Source organism: Dermacentor andersoni, chromosome 1 (genome assembly GCF_023375885.2).
Source record: "Dermacentor andersoni chromosome 1, qqDerAnde1_hic_scaffold, whole genome shotgun sequence".
Classification (NCBI taxonomy): Eukaryota; Metazoa; Arthropoda; class Arachnida; order Ixodida; family Ixodidae; genus Dermacentor; species Dermacentor andersoni.
In genome coordinates, this window is record NC_092814.1 from 316,686,343 (window position 1) to 316,700,745 (window position 14,403).

Below are 14,403 nucleotides of genomic sequence, written 5' to 3' on the forward strand. Positions count from 1 at the left end.
ATTAGACCTATGCATTACAAGCTTTTGCCCTGATGAAGTGAAGTCAGGTGTAATCACTTGTGACCTTACCGATCATTTACCAATTTATTGTCTAATACCATCGAAACAAAAGCGTACATTAGTAAAAGAAACACTGATTAGAGACTACTCGGAACAAAACATGTTAAGGTTTAAAGAACTCATGGAACAACAGAAATGGGATACTGTCATAAAAGAAAATGATCCAAATGTTGCTTATAATGTCTTTCTGAAGTGTTTTACTTCTGCCTACAATGCCTCCTTTCCGCTAAAAGCTCCTAAAAAACACAAAAAAACAAGAAAACCTTGGATATCACATGAATTATACACCAGAATTAAACAAAGGCAGAGCCTTTTCCAGAAGTTTTTAGACACGAGATGTGAAGGTGATCTTCAAATATTTAAGAAAATGAGGAACAAATTAAGTGCTGATATCAAAAAAGCAAAACGAGAATTCTACATGAAAAAAGTTTCTGAAATTGTGGGAAATTCTCGTCTTGTATGGAAAGCGATCCGGGATATTATAGGAAAGACAAGTTCGCCAAAACGTGTTTCGTATGAAAGTGAGTCCATGAGTGACATTGAGGTCGCAAACTTGTTTAACGAACATTTTATTAATGTGGGTGCTTCGGCAGATGACCGCGCCGAAATGCCTTGTGAACATTTTGTGAAAACACATTGTCAAAATACTATATTTATGTCACCCACCGATCAATATGAGATAACTGATATCATATTGGCTTTGAAAAATGATTGCGCCGCTGGAGCTGACGATATCAAAGCTAGACCACTGAAAGCTGTCGCGCCGATGGTAAGCATCCCGCTTATGCACATTATCAACCTTATTCTTTCAACCGCAGTGTTCCCAGACGCAATGAAGCTAGCCCGTGTTGCCGTAATACATAAAGGTGGTTCCGTTAAAGACAAGAACAATTACAGACCAATATCAGTGCTTCCTATCTTTGCAAAGATAGCGGAGAACATAATACATAAAAGACTTTCTGGCTTTCTGACGGCAAACAATATAATAGTAAGCGAACAATTCGGGTTTAGAAAAAACAAGTCGTCTGAAAGTGCCCTTCTTGAAATAAAGGAGCACATACTAGACAACATCGAAAGGAAAATAGTTACCCTGGGAATATTTCTGGATTTTAGAAAAGCTTTTGACTGTGTCCAACACGATGTGCTCTTAAAGAAATTGCCATTGTATGGAATACGGGGCAAAGCTTGGTCTTTGATAAAAAGCTACTTAACTTCGAGAGCTCAATTCACATGCATAAATGGCGTAAATTCAGACTTAAAATTTGTAAAATTTGGCGTACCACAGGGATCATTACTAGGACCAACGTTATTTTTATTATACATTGACGATATTGTAAACATTAACAAAAATACAAAGTTAATTTTATACGCAGACGATACGAATGTATTCTTTACAGGTGCTCATGAAAGAGAGGTATTTCATCGAGCTAACGAATGGCTAACAGGTCTGGATTTGTGGCTTCAATCTAACGACTTCAATTAAACATCAGCAAAACGAAATACTTACTCTTCCGGCCGCGAGGACACCACCCGACTATAAACTTGGATTTAAAATTTCAAAACGTTACCACCGAACAATCTGTATCAGTTAGATTTTTGGGGGTGACATTTCAAGAAAACCTCTCATGGACGCCTCACGTTGACAAGCTCCGAAGTGAGCTAGGGCGAGCTGTTGGAATCTTAAATAAAGTGAGATATTATATCCCGTCTGCGGTGAAAAGGCAGATATACTACGCGCTATTTCATTCCCGGTTATGTTACTGTTTCTTAGTATGGTCAACAACGACTAAGACCAACCTAGACAGTCTTTTTTGTTTGCAAAAGCGAGCGGTGCGTGCAATAGGAAATTTAGAACTTTCTGAAGACACTACACCCTTTTTTAAATCTAATAAAATACTGCCTATTCATAAATTGTATAAATACAACTTGGCCCTGGAAATATTGCATCAGCACCAAGCAACACCTATTCAAACCAAATATCAAGTGAAACCTGGTCCGTACTGCCTACGAAAGAATTTAATACCCAGGCCACGCTCTCGTACAAAATATGGCGATCAAAAACTAAGCTTTATGATACCAGACCTTCTCAACAAATATCCGGAAATTGCTGAAGCGCTCGTTACAGCTACCTCAGCGCACATTTTCAGAAAAATGCTCAAATTTTTTTTCCTTAACACAGACTAAAAATCGTGCTGGACTGATCCCAGTTGGTTTCCTCTTACTGTGTCTTGGCTTTTCATTGTGAAAGTCCGATATATTTTCTGTACTAGGACGATAGTTCGCGACATACCTGTACAATGTATCTAATTATATGTGTATTTATGTTATTGATGTGTATGTGTATATGTTATTATGTTATTGATAAGGAACACTTACTGATGTTTAAGTTCTACCGTGTTCCAAATTGAGCCTATTGTAGTCAATACTTTTGTTATTATTCTTCTTGTGTGACTGCTGCTGCCAAGGGTGGCGAGGCCCAGTCAGGCACGTTCAGTGCCTTTTGTCGCGTCCCCCAAGGCATTTCTGTAAGGAATGTCTTGAATAAATGAATAAAGAAAGAAAGAAATACTGTTGCACTAACGCTCGCTTGCGTTGGAAGCCGCGACAGTTCCACTGCCAGATTAAAGACTCACTTTGCGCGCCTCTGGCCATGTTGGAGCTGGTCGAGTTGTTCCTCCGCTTTTAGTTGCCATTGTCCGATGGCTACTAATTCTGCCCTTTGCTTTTGTACTTCACCCGTAAGGGCTTGGATCTGGCTTTGAGTCTGCTGTATTGCTCCCATTATTTGGGCCATGAAAGAATCAAATTTAGCTTCGATTTTGGCTTCTAATCGTTTCTCTAGTGCCACCAACGGATCAACGTCTTCCCCTTTGCGTTTCATTGGGGGTGGTCTAGCCGATTCGATAATCATATTTTCCTCCTCTGGTGCCGCAGGCTGCATAGGAGTCGCAGCCATAGGGACCGGGCGGGTTGGTTTCGATACCAGTTTTGGTTGCGCGTTGTGGGTGGAGGGGGACCCCGTGCACGCCTGTGATTTTGATCTATGCAACTCTTGAGTGAGCTTATTAATGACCTCTTTAAGCTCCCCAACCTCTTTCCGTAATTTATCGATCTCCTCATCTTTCTTATCTTTTGCCTGGGAAACCCCACTGCCAAAGCTTACATTGTTTCGGTCCCTGCTCTGCTTCCGCTTCTTAGTCCATGGGTTCGCCGGGTCCCTGGAGCTTGATCTCCCCCTTTGTCTGGATCCGGAGCGGCCCCTGGTGCGGGACCGCGAACGGCCACGCTGCTGGTGCCCTCCGGTGGTCTCCTCCAGCCTCGGAAAGGAGTCGGTTCTGACGCGAAAGTCCTCGTTTCCGCGCCTGACCTTGAACAACCCCTGGGATTCACCTCGGCAGTCGCTCCGGCTTGCTGCTGCTTTTGAAGTTGCTGCTGCTGTAGCATGTTGGTATTTCGTTCCCACTGCCTCTTCTTCACCTCGTAAGGAACACGGTAGAGTTCTCTGCATTTTCTGTCACCGAGCGGGTGTCCTTTCCCGCACAGTTGACACTTGGGTTCACATAAATGGTCTTGTGGTGGTTGTTCCATGCCACAGCCACGACACTTCACATTCGCGGGGTCCGGGCAGACGTCCTCGCGGTGTCCGAGCCGCCCGCAGGCGTTACAAACTTCGTACTTCTTGCGGTAGATTACGCAGCGTTGCGCCACGGGCGTAAGTCTCACCCACCGCGGCACCTCTTTGTCTTCGAACAGTATTAAAACTGTCCTCGACGTTCTTCCGAGTCGTCGTACTCCCAGGACCGGGGGATTCCCGTAGATTTGCAACCTTTTCAAGATCTCTGCGTCCGAGAAGGACAAAGGGACTTCATGCACGACGCCTTTTCCGCAGTCCTCCGGCATAGCGACGTACGTAGTCATTTCAATTTTTTCCCCTTCGAACACGAGGAGCTTCAAGTCGGCGTACTTTCGCTTCCTTTCCGCGCTGATGGTAGCGACGAGAATGGAATGTTGCTTCACATTCATCAGGATGACGTCCTCTCCGGCGGCGTCTGGACTGACGCCAGCCTCCCTAAGTATTACGTCTGCCAAATACGCACTTCCGTATTTCATTAGACGTACGAGACCTCCGTGCGGCCTCATGACTACTTTCTCGGCGCCGTCCGGAAGTCGGGCAAATTGCCTTTCAACCGACTTAGCCGCCATCTTCCTCCCTGCGAGCTTTTCGGCGGCTCGCTGCCGTTCCATATGTCGTGCCTCGTTGTTCACTAGGGGGGCCGCTTTTCCTTACTTCTTTCTAATGTACCATTGCCCCGGCACGTTCAATTCTTCCGGATCGATCTCCGTACCTTCTAAAAAAAAATGTTGATATTGCTACGCGGTGACGCCATCTATGGGCAATCGGCATGCTGGCTTGGGCGAGCGCTCCGTTTTGCATGGCAGGTATACGCTCGGCGGTAGTTTCTGGCGTTTGTTTTCGCGCTCGTGCGGTCTATTTAGTATGACGTGGCGTCTTCTACGTGGAAAACTGTTCTGTGAGACGTACTGAAGTAGTTTAAGTCGGTATGGCTGGACTTTCTGCTGGTGTTTAGATAGACAGAGGACGCAGCGCGATGTTTGCGCGCATGTTTGAGCCTAGAATCAGCCTCCGAGATGAATTGTTCAATTGACTGATGTGGCATTATTGCTGTATTATCCTCTAGTTGCGCATCCTCTAGTGCGAATCGACACAAAACTCGGGCTAGAAACCTGCTTCGCCACAGCCAGGGCTCAATACTATACCCAAGCTGGTACTACCCAGATAACGATATCGCCGTCACCAGGCGCCGCTACTATACCTCAAACTCTAGCACAAGACGCCCATAGCCACGTAAATTGTTCGCCTCAGCAGACTCCGTCTTTATAATAGATGTGCGTGGCGCGGTTGCGACCCCGCAAACCTCTTTTTCGGTGCAAATCTTAGGCGTTGAATGGGTGGACAACACGAAGCTTGGGCCACAGCTTCAGAGGACAGTAAGTGCTTGCGGAGCTCATTATGCTTTGCCGAAACGGCGCGAGCTGCGTAGAGGGTGCTTGTACTAAAAGCGGGGCTAAAATGTATTCGAAGCTCTAGAAACTTTCCGCTTATGAATTGAAGTTGGTCGGTCCGGTGACTATCTGATCGTTCATTTTCTGCCTGACCGGTCGCGGGTGTGCTCAGTTGCGAAAGGTTTGCTCTTGCTGCGCACAAGGCTTGTGACGTAGATGTTCTGTACTCTGTAAAAACTTATAGGCGACTTAGTATCGCTAGTTATAATTATGGGGTTTTACGTGCTAAAACCACCATCTGATTATGAGGTACGCCGGGGACGTTGGCGATAGGTTGGTACGTTGGCGATAGAGTGGGCGTAAGTTTGGCGTTTGAGTCACGGTGGATGTGTGTAGATAATGATGCGAGGAACTTGCTAAGCCAGGAAGCGGCGCCACTTCCTCTGTCACTGTCTAAATAGCGGTACTCACTCTTGCCGACGTTCCAGAGTTGATGTCCTTTCTTTGGAGTTTTGCGGTATACGACGCTGGCGTATGAGTGAGTTTTTTTTTTAACATCGGGGAAAGCCGTGCATCAAAAAAAAAAAGCCTGCTACACAGGCAGTCATAGTGTAGCAGCGTTCCGTGAACTTGGACACACAGGTTCATTCCACTCCTTAATATGCCAGTCACTACTTTTGCAGCCAACTGCTGAACACGTCTTCACTCCACCGCTTCACATTTTGCAGTATGTAAGCAGCATAGCTTGTTAGCGGAACCCCAGCAGGCATTTGCGGCACCTGATCGCACAAATGCAGGGGAGAAGCGGTAATGGTTTTGTGTTTCTGCGGTTTCGCTGAGGCAACGTGCGGCGCGGCGCCGAAACCGCCATGTCCTTTCTCTACGGTAAACTGCTCCCCAAAAAGGGTTTGTTGGCCGCGAGATCGACTAGAGTCGCCGCCCGGCGGGCACTGGCTGAACTACAAATAGTGCTGATTGGGCCACGCGTCGTCTGCTAGGCGCTACGTGTTTACATATGCGTGTACGGCTTGAATACCTTTAAAGGTCATTTCTTTCGTGGTTATAGGACAGTCGCAATTGCTAGGTTGCATTTTTTTTTACTCTAGAAAATCATTTAGCTCTGCGTTGTCGTCTTTGCGATGTAGTAAGATCAGTGACTCTCCGTGTCATGCGGGCGATGTGTGAGTGTCGCACCTTTCGCTCGCCTCAATCATAATTTTATTACCGCTTCGTGTTTCGAGTAGATCACAAAAATAATTTTACCTCGTAGTGGTTATAGTAAAGAAGTGCTTGTGTTGTCAATGTTAACTGTGGCTTTTAAGGGCTTGCATCATCTTCCTGACACTGGTTTGAATTCCAAGAGAAAAGGAGCAACTGAAGCCCACTTTTATAACACTGAACACGCAACCTTATGTCCCACTGCAGGTGGGGGTTATTATAGAGAAAGCGCCGCATTTTGACAAAGGTGCATTGTAGACTGTAGCTTCGAAAGACTGTTGACTTTAGATTGCAAAGTCAACACTCATAAGTACGATGCAGTTATACTGTCGTCTACATAGTTACGCGGTCTACTTTTTTTTTTTTTTTTTTTTTTTTTGCTGTCTCCGCTTCTCTTGTAGTTCTGTAGTCACATCAACGGAGGGCAGCTCACCTAAACTCTGCCACATATGAGCATTAAACTCGGCCCATCACTCCACTCTCCCCTTATCTTGCTATTAAAGTAAGTGCATGCACAAGTTGGAATCGGTTGGCGCAGGACAGGGGTAATTCGAGATTGCAGGAAGAGGCCTTCGTCCTGCAGTGGACATCAAATAGGATCATGATGATGATGATGTACAAGCAGATACATGCTCCAGTATTCCAACGGCTGATAAAAAAGAAACACATGCGAAGAACAAAGTCATAACGATATCCTAAAAGAGCTTAAGAGTTATTGTGAAAATTTTATGACTCGGCACACAAGCACCTCACCGTAACACGAGCTTGACGCTTTCCATGTGTGCCGCAGAAGTGTTCGAAAAAGCTTGCAAAGGTGCGCTCTATGTTTGTCGATAAACACCAACGTTCTTTTCTCCTGTTGAAGTAAATTTCGAAGTTTCTTAGAGGCGAACGCTCAAGAATACCAGAGTGCTGGATTCCGTCAAATATACAGAAATACAAAACGCTTCCTTTAGCTCTGTCGATGTTGAGCGCTCGTTTTCAACCCGCAAGCTATTCTGAGTCGGAATAAGCGCAATACAGAACTTGAAAACCTGGAGTGTATAACCGTGTGTTTATATAGCGCGTATATAGATTAGTAAACGTATAATATTCAATGCTACTTTTCTTTGTGGAACATTTGTTGGCTTCAATTTATAAGGCACGGATTTTACCTTCTCCCATTGACCGTTTAGCAGCTTCCCTGGTCTATTTCGCGTTTTTCGTCGTTGCTTCATTTGTTGCGTACCATAAGCAGGAAAGTCTGTCTATGAAACATAAACAACCTGCTCAGTTAAGTTGTAGGGTTTTACGTGCCAAAACCACTTTCTGATTATGAGGCACGCCGTAGTGGGGGACTCCGGAAATTTCGACCACCTGGGGTTCTTTAACGTGCACCTAAATCTAAGTACGTTTTCGCATTTCGCCCCCATCGAAATGCGGCCGCCGTGGCCGGGATTCGATTCCGCCACCTCGTGCTCAGCAGCCCAACACCATAGCCACTGAGCAACCACGGCGGGTTACCTGCTCAGTGTACCAAAATAAAAATGCTAAACATGCTTGTCGCTGTATGTGGATTGACAAAAAGCGACATCTAGTGTGATCAATAACGCCCTATGAATCGTTGGCTTGCACAATAGTTGCTACCTTGCAGACGTCACAAGTGAACGCTACGTCAATTCTATTATCATGAATATAGGCTACGAACATCCAATAAACAAAACAGGTCATCGTTTGCGAACAATCTTCAGAGCCTGTTTCGGCCCCTATCGTGCCTAAAATGACGCTTAAAGTGCTTATTTCAGGCGCCTAAACTCGCATTTCTAGTGCCTAAAAATCCGTCCTCTAGTTATAACACTGAGTTGAAAGGTGACTATTGTAATTTCCATTTGCTGTCATTATGACGTTGTTAGCTTGACGATAGAAAGAGACCACTGCTAGCTGAAATAAAACATACTAATCATTCTAGCTCCTAAAATAAATAGAACATTGTCGCGTCGCTGTCGCGCGCGTAACCGAGCAACGGCGATAAAAACATTCTCGTTTGAAAGAACTTGATGATCGTAGTGTCAGTCACAGCGGCCTAGCTTGATTAATAGAACTCATGACCTGCTTGCATTCCACAGTGAATAATAATAGTAAGAATAATGATAATAAGCGGAAATGTATGCGTAGAATTGGTGATGTAGTGCGCATTAACTTGCTAATTTACCGTTGTGTACAGGAATATAGACTTTCTTAAAACAGTGCAAGATATCCAGACATTGCGGTAATTGTTATCTTGGCCAAAAGTACCGTATTTACTCGATTCTAAGCACCCCTTTTTTTTTTCACGATCGCGGTGCCCAAAGTGAGGGGGGGTGCTTAATTCGAAAAATCTAGAATGACAACCCCCCTCCCTCTTTTCGCTGCGACATCACGACGAGATGAGTGCCAGAAATAACATTTTATTTTGCAAACATTCAAAAGAAAAATTGGTGCAGTCAGTGAACCCACCGCTTGTGTAGGATGCTCAGTCACTATCACTGCCACTCTAGTTCGTCGCACCACTTGAACCGCTGCTCTCAGTATCCCACAGCAGGTCGTCTTCCGTTCCATCGAAGTTGTTTGTGATCGAACTCTTAAATGATTTCACCACAACGTCCACTTGACCCTCTTCGACGCGTCCGAAATCCACTTTGCGATGGTTGATGGGGACGCTTTCTGCAGCTTTCCCGTCGGCGTCCTCTCGCGGTCAGGGTTTCGCACCCACTCTTCGTACTCCTGTCGAAGATTGGCTTCGAAGGGCTTGTTGACTGAAACGTCGAGGGGTTGCAGCACTGGCGTCATGCCACCCGGAATCACAACCACGTCGTTATTGATGTTCCGAAGCTTTGTCTTTACCTCCGGAGTTAGATGGCCGCGAAACGCGTCCAACAGAAGCATCGGCCGCGTGCCTGCAGGTCCGTCGAGCAATGATTCCAGAGTGAGCAAGCGTGTTTGGCGGCCTTGGCTACGCGCTCTTCCTAACAAATAGGGGGGTGCTTAGATTCGCATGCAAACTTTTTTCCTAACTTTTTCGCAAAAATAGAGGGGGGGTGCTTAGAATCGGGGGGTGCTTAGAATCACGAAAATACGGTATTAACAAAGTAGGCGGTACGCAAGCGAAACAAACACAAAAAGCTCCATGAAAGTGCCGAAATCGAGGTTTCCTGGCTGAGTGCCAGTTCTCCATTGAACGACAGTTTGCACTTCCTTTAATTTTCAAATGAAGCGAAAAGTCGTGCAAAGATGTGGCATCGGAGGCCAACATAACTTCATTTCACTGTAGTAAGCGCGTTTCATTATCAGAAAATTGGGCAAACAAGTCACAGCGGAACGCCGCCGTCGTGTGCATTTCAAAGCGCGCCGTCAACCGCCTATCCACAACAAGGCGGCGACGGTACTGCCACCTGTAGCTCGATCTCGCGGTGGAAATGATGTCCAGGGCACCTTAACTTATCACCAATGAGGCTATGTACTTGCTTATCCGTGAATTTTGGGCATTCTGCAGCGGACGCACAGACTCTCGTTAAAAACTACAAACTGTTTGCTCTGTCCGTCCATCCTTTTCGTTACGCTGACGAGTACGACGACTTGATGACGATGATTGTCATGACGACGACAGTCATCAAGTCGTCATCATGTCTTTATGCCGCCTTCTCATGATCAGGCTTCATCCTCGCTACAGGCCCAGTAAAACTAAAACATCGTCCACCATCGCCATTGCATTGCTTGCTCTGCAGACGCGGCAAGCTCCAGCAAACCGGCCAATTACAGCCCTTTGCACAATACCTTTGCACAACATTTGCTTTAACATTTTCGCAGACATCGGAGGAAGCTTGGTTTAACACTGATTCCCACTGAAGCGTGGGATTCGCCAAATTTATCTGTTTCGTCACGCAGCACAGAGAAGCACTCACTGGTGGTTATGGGAGGGCTAATCAGTTGAAGCATGCAATTATTTAAGGCCTCCAAGTAGCCTTAAGGAAGCTTTTGATACAGGTTACTCTGAAAAAGAAAAAAAAACTAGTTGGGCAGGAACTATCGACGATGATTGTCAGCGTAAATGAATACTGGCGGCGAGGACTGTGAATTGGCGAGAAGGTTGTAAAATTACATTTCGTTACCATCATTTTGTACACATGCTCCTGCCATTGGCTTTATACCTTTGCGCAACATTTGCTTTAACATTTTCGCAGACATCGGAGGAAGCTTGGTTTAACACTGATTCCCACTGAAGCGTGGGATTCGCCAAATTTATTTGTTTCGTCGCGCAGCACAGAGAAGCACTCACTAGTGGTTATTGGAGGGCTAATCAGTTGAAACATGTAATTTATTATTTAAGGCCTTCAAGTAGCTTCAATATGTCTATTCTGAGCACTTTCCCAGCCCTGCAAACTTTTTATACGGATTACTTTGAAAAAACAAAAAATAAATAAATAGTTATGCAGGAATTATCGACGATGATTGTCAGTGTCAAGTAATATTGGCGGTGATAACTTAAGGAGTCGCCATCTGTTGGAAGCGCCTCACTTGCATAGTATGAGGGATAACGCGACGCGCTCCTCATAGGCTTGGCTGTCGACGCTCAATAAAAACACAACGCATTCACTACGTTTTACTTCAACTGTACCATTATGCATACCCTACATAACGACTAACTATGGATTACATTTATTTTCTTACATTGCCACGAAACTGTGGAACACCTTACCGTATAGCATCACATTATCCACAACATTTTATTTATATAAGCAACTTTCTCGCGTTCATCTACTTAACTTACAACTAACAAGTTACTTTGGTTACAATAGCAAGCACGTTAACGGGAAAAAAGAACATGTTGTGCGCATTTTTAGCAAAGTTGCTGTAATATTTCGATTTTTTTGTCTTGTTATTCACTTGTAATCACTCATGTTAAAAACGGACCCCTGCCACAGCCCTTGAAAGGGTTCAGGGGTCCTGCCTGTATAAAAATAACAAGTCATTATATGTATCAGAAACAATAAAGATGATTTATTGATTGATTTGTTGACTGATTGATTGACTAATTAATTGAGTGATTTATATCTTATGCGCAACCTTATCCATCAGGCGTCATATTGTACGCATCTCTGTGACGGTATCCATGGCACGTTTAGATGCGAGTAGGAGGTTATACCTACATCCAGAAATATATGAGTTTGAGTTTATTTTTCACACAACTCGAACACGAGACGCACAAGGTGTGGTGAGGTATGCCACACCTGGACAGGTGTGGACTGGACAGACAGTCCACACCTGTCACTGGACAGACAGGGTAAAAATTCAAAGTTTCGCCCAAAAGGCGAAGCATTGATTGCGATAGCAAATTAGGTCACAGCTATACGAAGTAAGGGTAGTAGCTCTAACGGCTTGTAAACATTCGCTTACTAACTAAATTAACAGCACGGTGTCACGCGCACACAGGTAAGCATGAACACATCTCACTCGATCACCACGGAACCTCGCTGTGAAAAGGTTGGAGTGAGGAAGCGCGGCAGCAGCAGCGAGCGAATTGACATTCACGCTGCGTCTCGCTTCAACGCGAACTAAGCGTCGAAAGCACTGTGCGTATGAAGCTGCCAGCACTTGGGGCACTTGGTCCACATCGCAGATCGCTTTCAAGATATGGGCGACCACGCGGCTTATGCCCCAACCACTGGCACGCGTCGGCAAGCTTCGGCGCGCGCCGACAAGCGAACGCTTCGCTTCGCGTTGGTCGGAGGAAGAGGGCACGCAACCACTGGACAGAAGCTCTGACGCGCGCCGAAGCGCGCTCCTCGGCTGCGGCGCACTGTTGCTGGACTATTTTGTCTTCATCCGTCAAAGCCCGGCCTAAAACAGCCTGCTGTAAACTAAGCTTGAAACAATAAGTTAGTGATCTGTATGCGCTTTTAGATATAAAAAACACGTTTGAATAAAGAATATACGCGTGCCGTAACAGTTTGTTATTATTTTCGAAGTAAAAATAGTGCACAAAATATCGACATCAGCACTCGCGCGTCGTCTGCCGGCAAGATCGCTTTGCAAACACCTGCATGACGATGCCATATCATATCAAAAACTGTTGTACCCTTTCATTTTTTGGTAGCTCATTGCACAGCCAACTTTGTAAGAATTAGGCGTGCAAAGTATCACTGAAAAAATCTGTGTTGGAAATATTGTCACGTAGTAGTGACGGTAAATAAACAGTGCAGACTCAATCGCAACGATAGCGGCGAGCAATGTCGGCAATCGTCGAAAATCTCATCTGCGGCTCAAGCGCGTCGGTTTGCATACATCAGTCGTCGAAAGTTACAGCCTATTCGCTGGTGCCCGCGCACCTTCCAGAAACTACTACACAATTTGTGTCGCGTATGCAATCAGATTAACAGGGTTCGTCGATAACAGACAGAACCATCGATAACATTCGCGAAACTTCCGAAACGTTCAGGCGCATCCTGCACCGAGCGATAACGTTTAAAATTTTTAAGCCGGTGAAATACGGTAACCAGATACAGATAAAGCATCCGTGTCAATCTAATTAAGCTTGTTTGTGCATGAAAGAAACGTGAAAAAATGGGTTCTGAGAAATCAGCAAAAAGGAATTAAAACACCTGTAGCACTCACAAAAAAAAAATCTAGAATAGCTAAAATTTATGTAATTCGTAGCTTGTCTCCCCCCGATTCTGTCAAATCTAGCCCATGGAGCACCTCTATTATTCTAGGTTGTTTTGATGCATCAACACCGCAACCAGAGGCCTTCACATTGAGTGTATTGCTACAAAACATTTTTACAGTGTAAGGGCCTTGTTCTATTGTAACTGGTTTCCACATGTCAAGTTTGTCTTTCTATACATTAATGAAATGACATACCGTCAGATAATACAAGCTTGAGAATTGGAGGGTTTAATAGGGGATATTTGTTGCCCTTTGCCACGTCGTACTATGGAAGCGCTTATTCGAATGTATGGGAGCAGCTCATTTGCATAGTATAAGAAATATATAAACAGGTTATTTTCACAATTTATACACTTCGTCAGCACAAGAAAAATGCAGTTTATTGTTTTCTGCCTGCTATGATGTTTTGACTGAGAAAGATATATTCAATTTGTTCTGCGAGGCACGCAATAATTGCTGTGGCATATTATTTTATTACACAACACTGCATACAGTAGCCAGCCATTATTAAAACTCAGAAGAAATTAATAACATAATGCATATGATAAGGCACATAGCATATTATTATTGCACTTTCTCAATTCAGGCCCTTCTTTAATCGCACAAAAGCTACTGCACTGAAATAGTATATTAGTACGTACTTAAAAAGCACGATTTTATACTACGATAATAATCAATCATTGAAACGTTCATTGTAGTGCCCAGGAACATCTAGAGAGCCTTTGTACTGGTGCACGTAACGAGCACTATGCGAGACAAAATGTAAAGAAAACATGAAAGTGGTAGACAAAAAAATGCATGATAGAGAAACAAATAAGGAAAGAAGGAAACGAGGAAAAGTAAAAGGGCATTAATTCTACCTGATTATCTACAGATACACAAAACACAGGAAATGAATTCTGAAGTATGTTTTGGAGTCGAGTCTTATACAACACAATCTTGCAACAAGGCCAGGCAACGAATGTGGAATGCTACCTGGTATACTGTTGCGGCACGAACAAATGCATATGATCAAGAAGCTTTAGGGAATGTATAATGTCATGGACCACCTTATACAGGAACAAAAGGTGTGATTAATTAAGTCTTGAATCTAGAGGTGCGAGTTGAAGTACATTTGAGAAGGCTCAACTGTGGTCACCAGAGTGGCAAAAGTGGTGCTTTAATAGAATAAATAGATATCAATTTATTCTGGATGCGTTCAATGAGGTCAGAATTAGATTTGCTCGTTGCACCCCCTCCTACAGAGGCATACTCTAGTAGCTGGCGGCACACAGTAGAATTTCAGAAACACAATAGGTGAGTGAAAATCATGCAATATACGGCATGCAATTCCAAGAGCGTGAAGGGCGTGTTGTGTAATTATCTATGTGAAGAGAAGCTTAGCATTTTGTTGAAGTACACACCAAGATCTTTCATTTC

At 44.4% G+C, this 14,403-nt stretch overlaps 1 long non-coding RNA gene across 4 annotated transcripts in view; it reads right to left on the bottom strand.

Moving 5' to 3' along the window:
• LOC129381004 (uncharacterized) overlaps positions 1 to 14,403 on the bottom strand; it is a 75,088-nt gene that overhangs the window by 33,788 nt on the left and 26,897 nt on the right. The window lies entirely within an intron of this gene.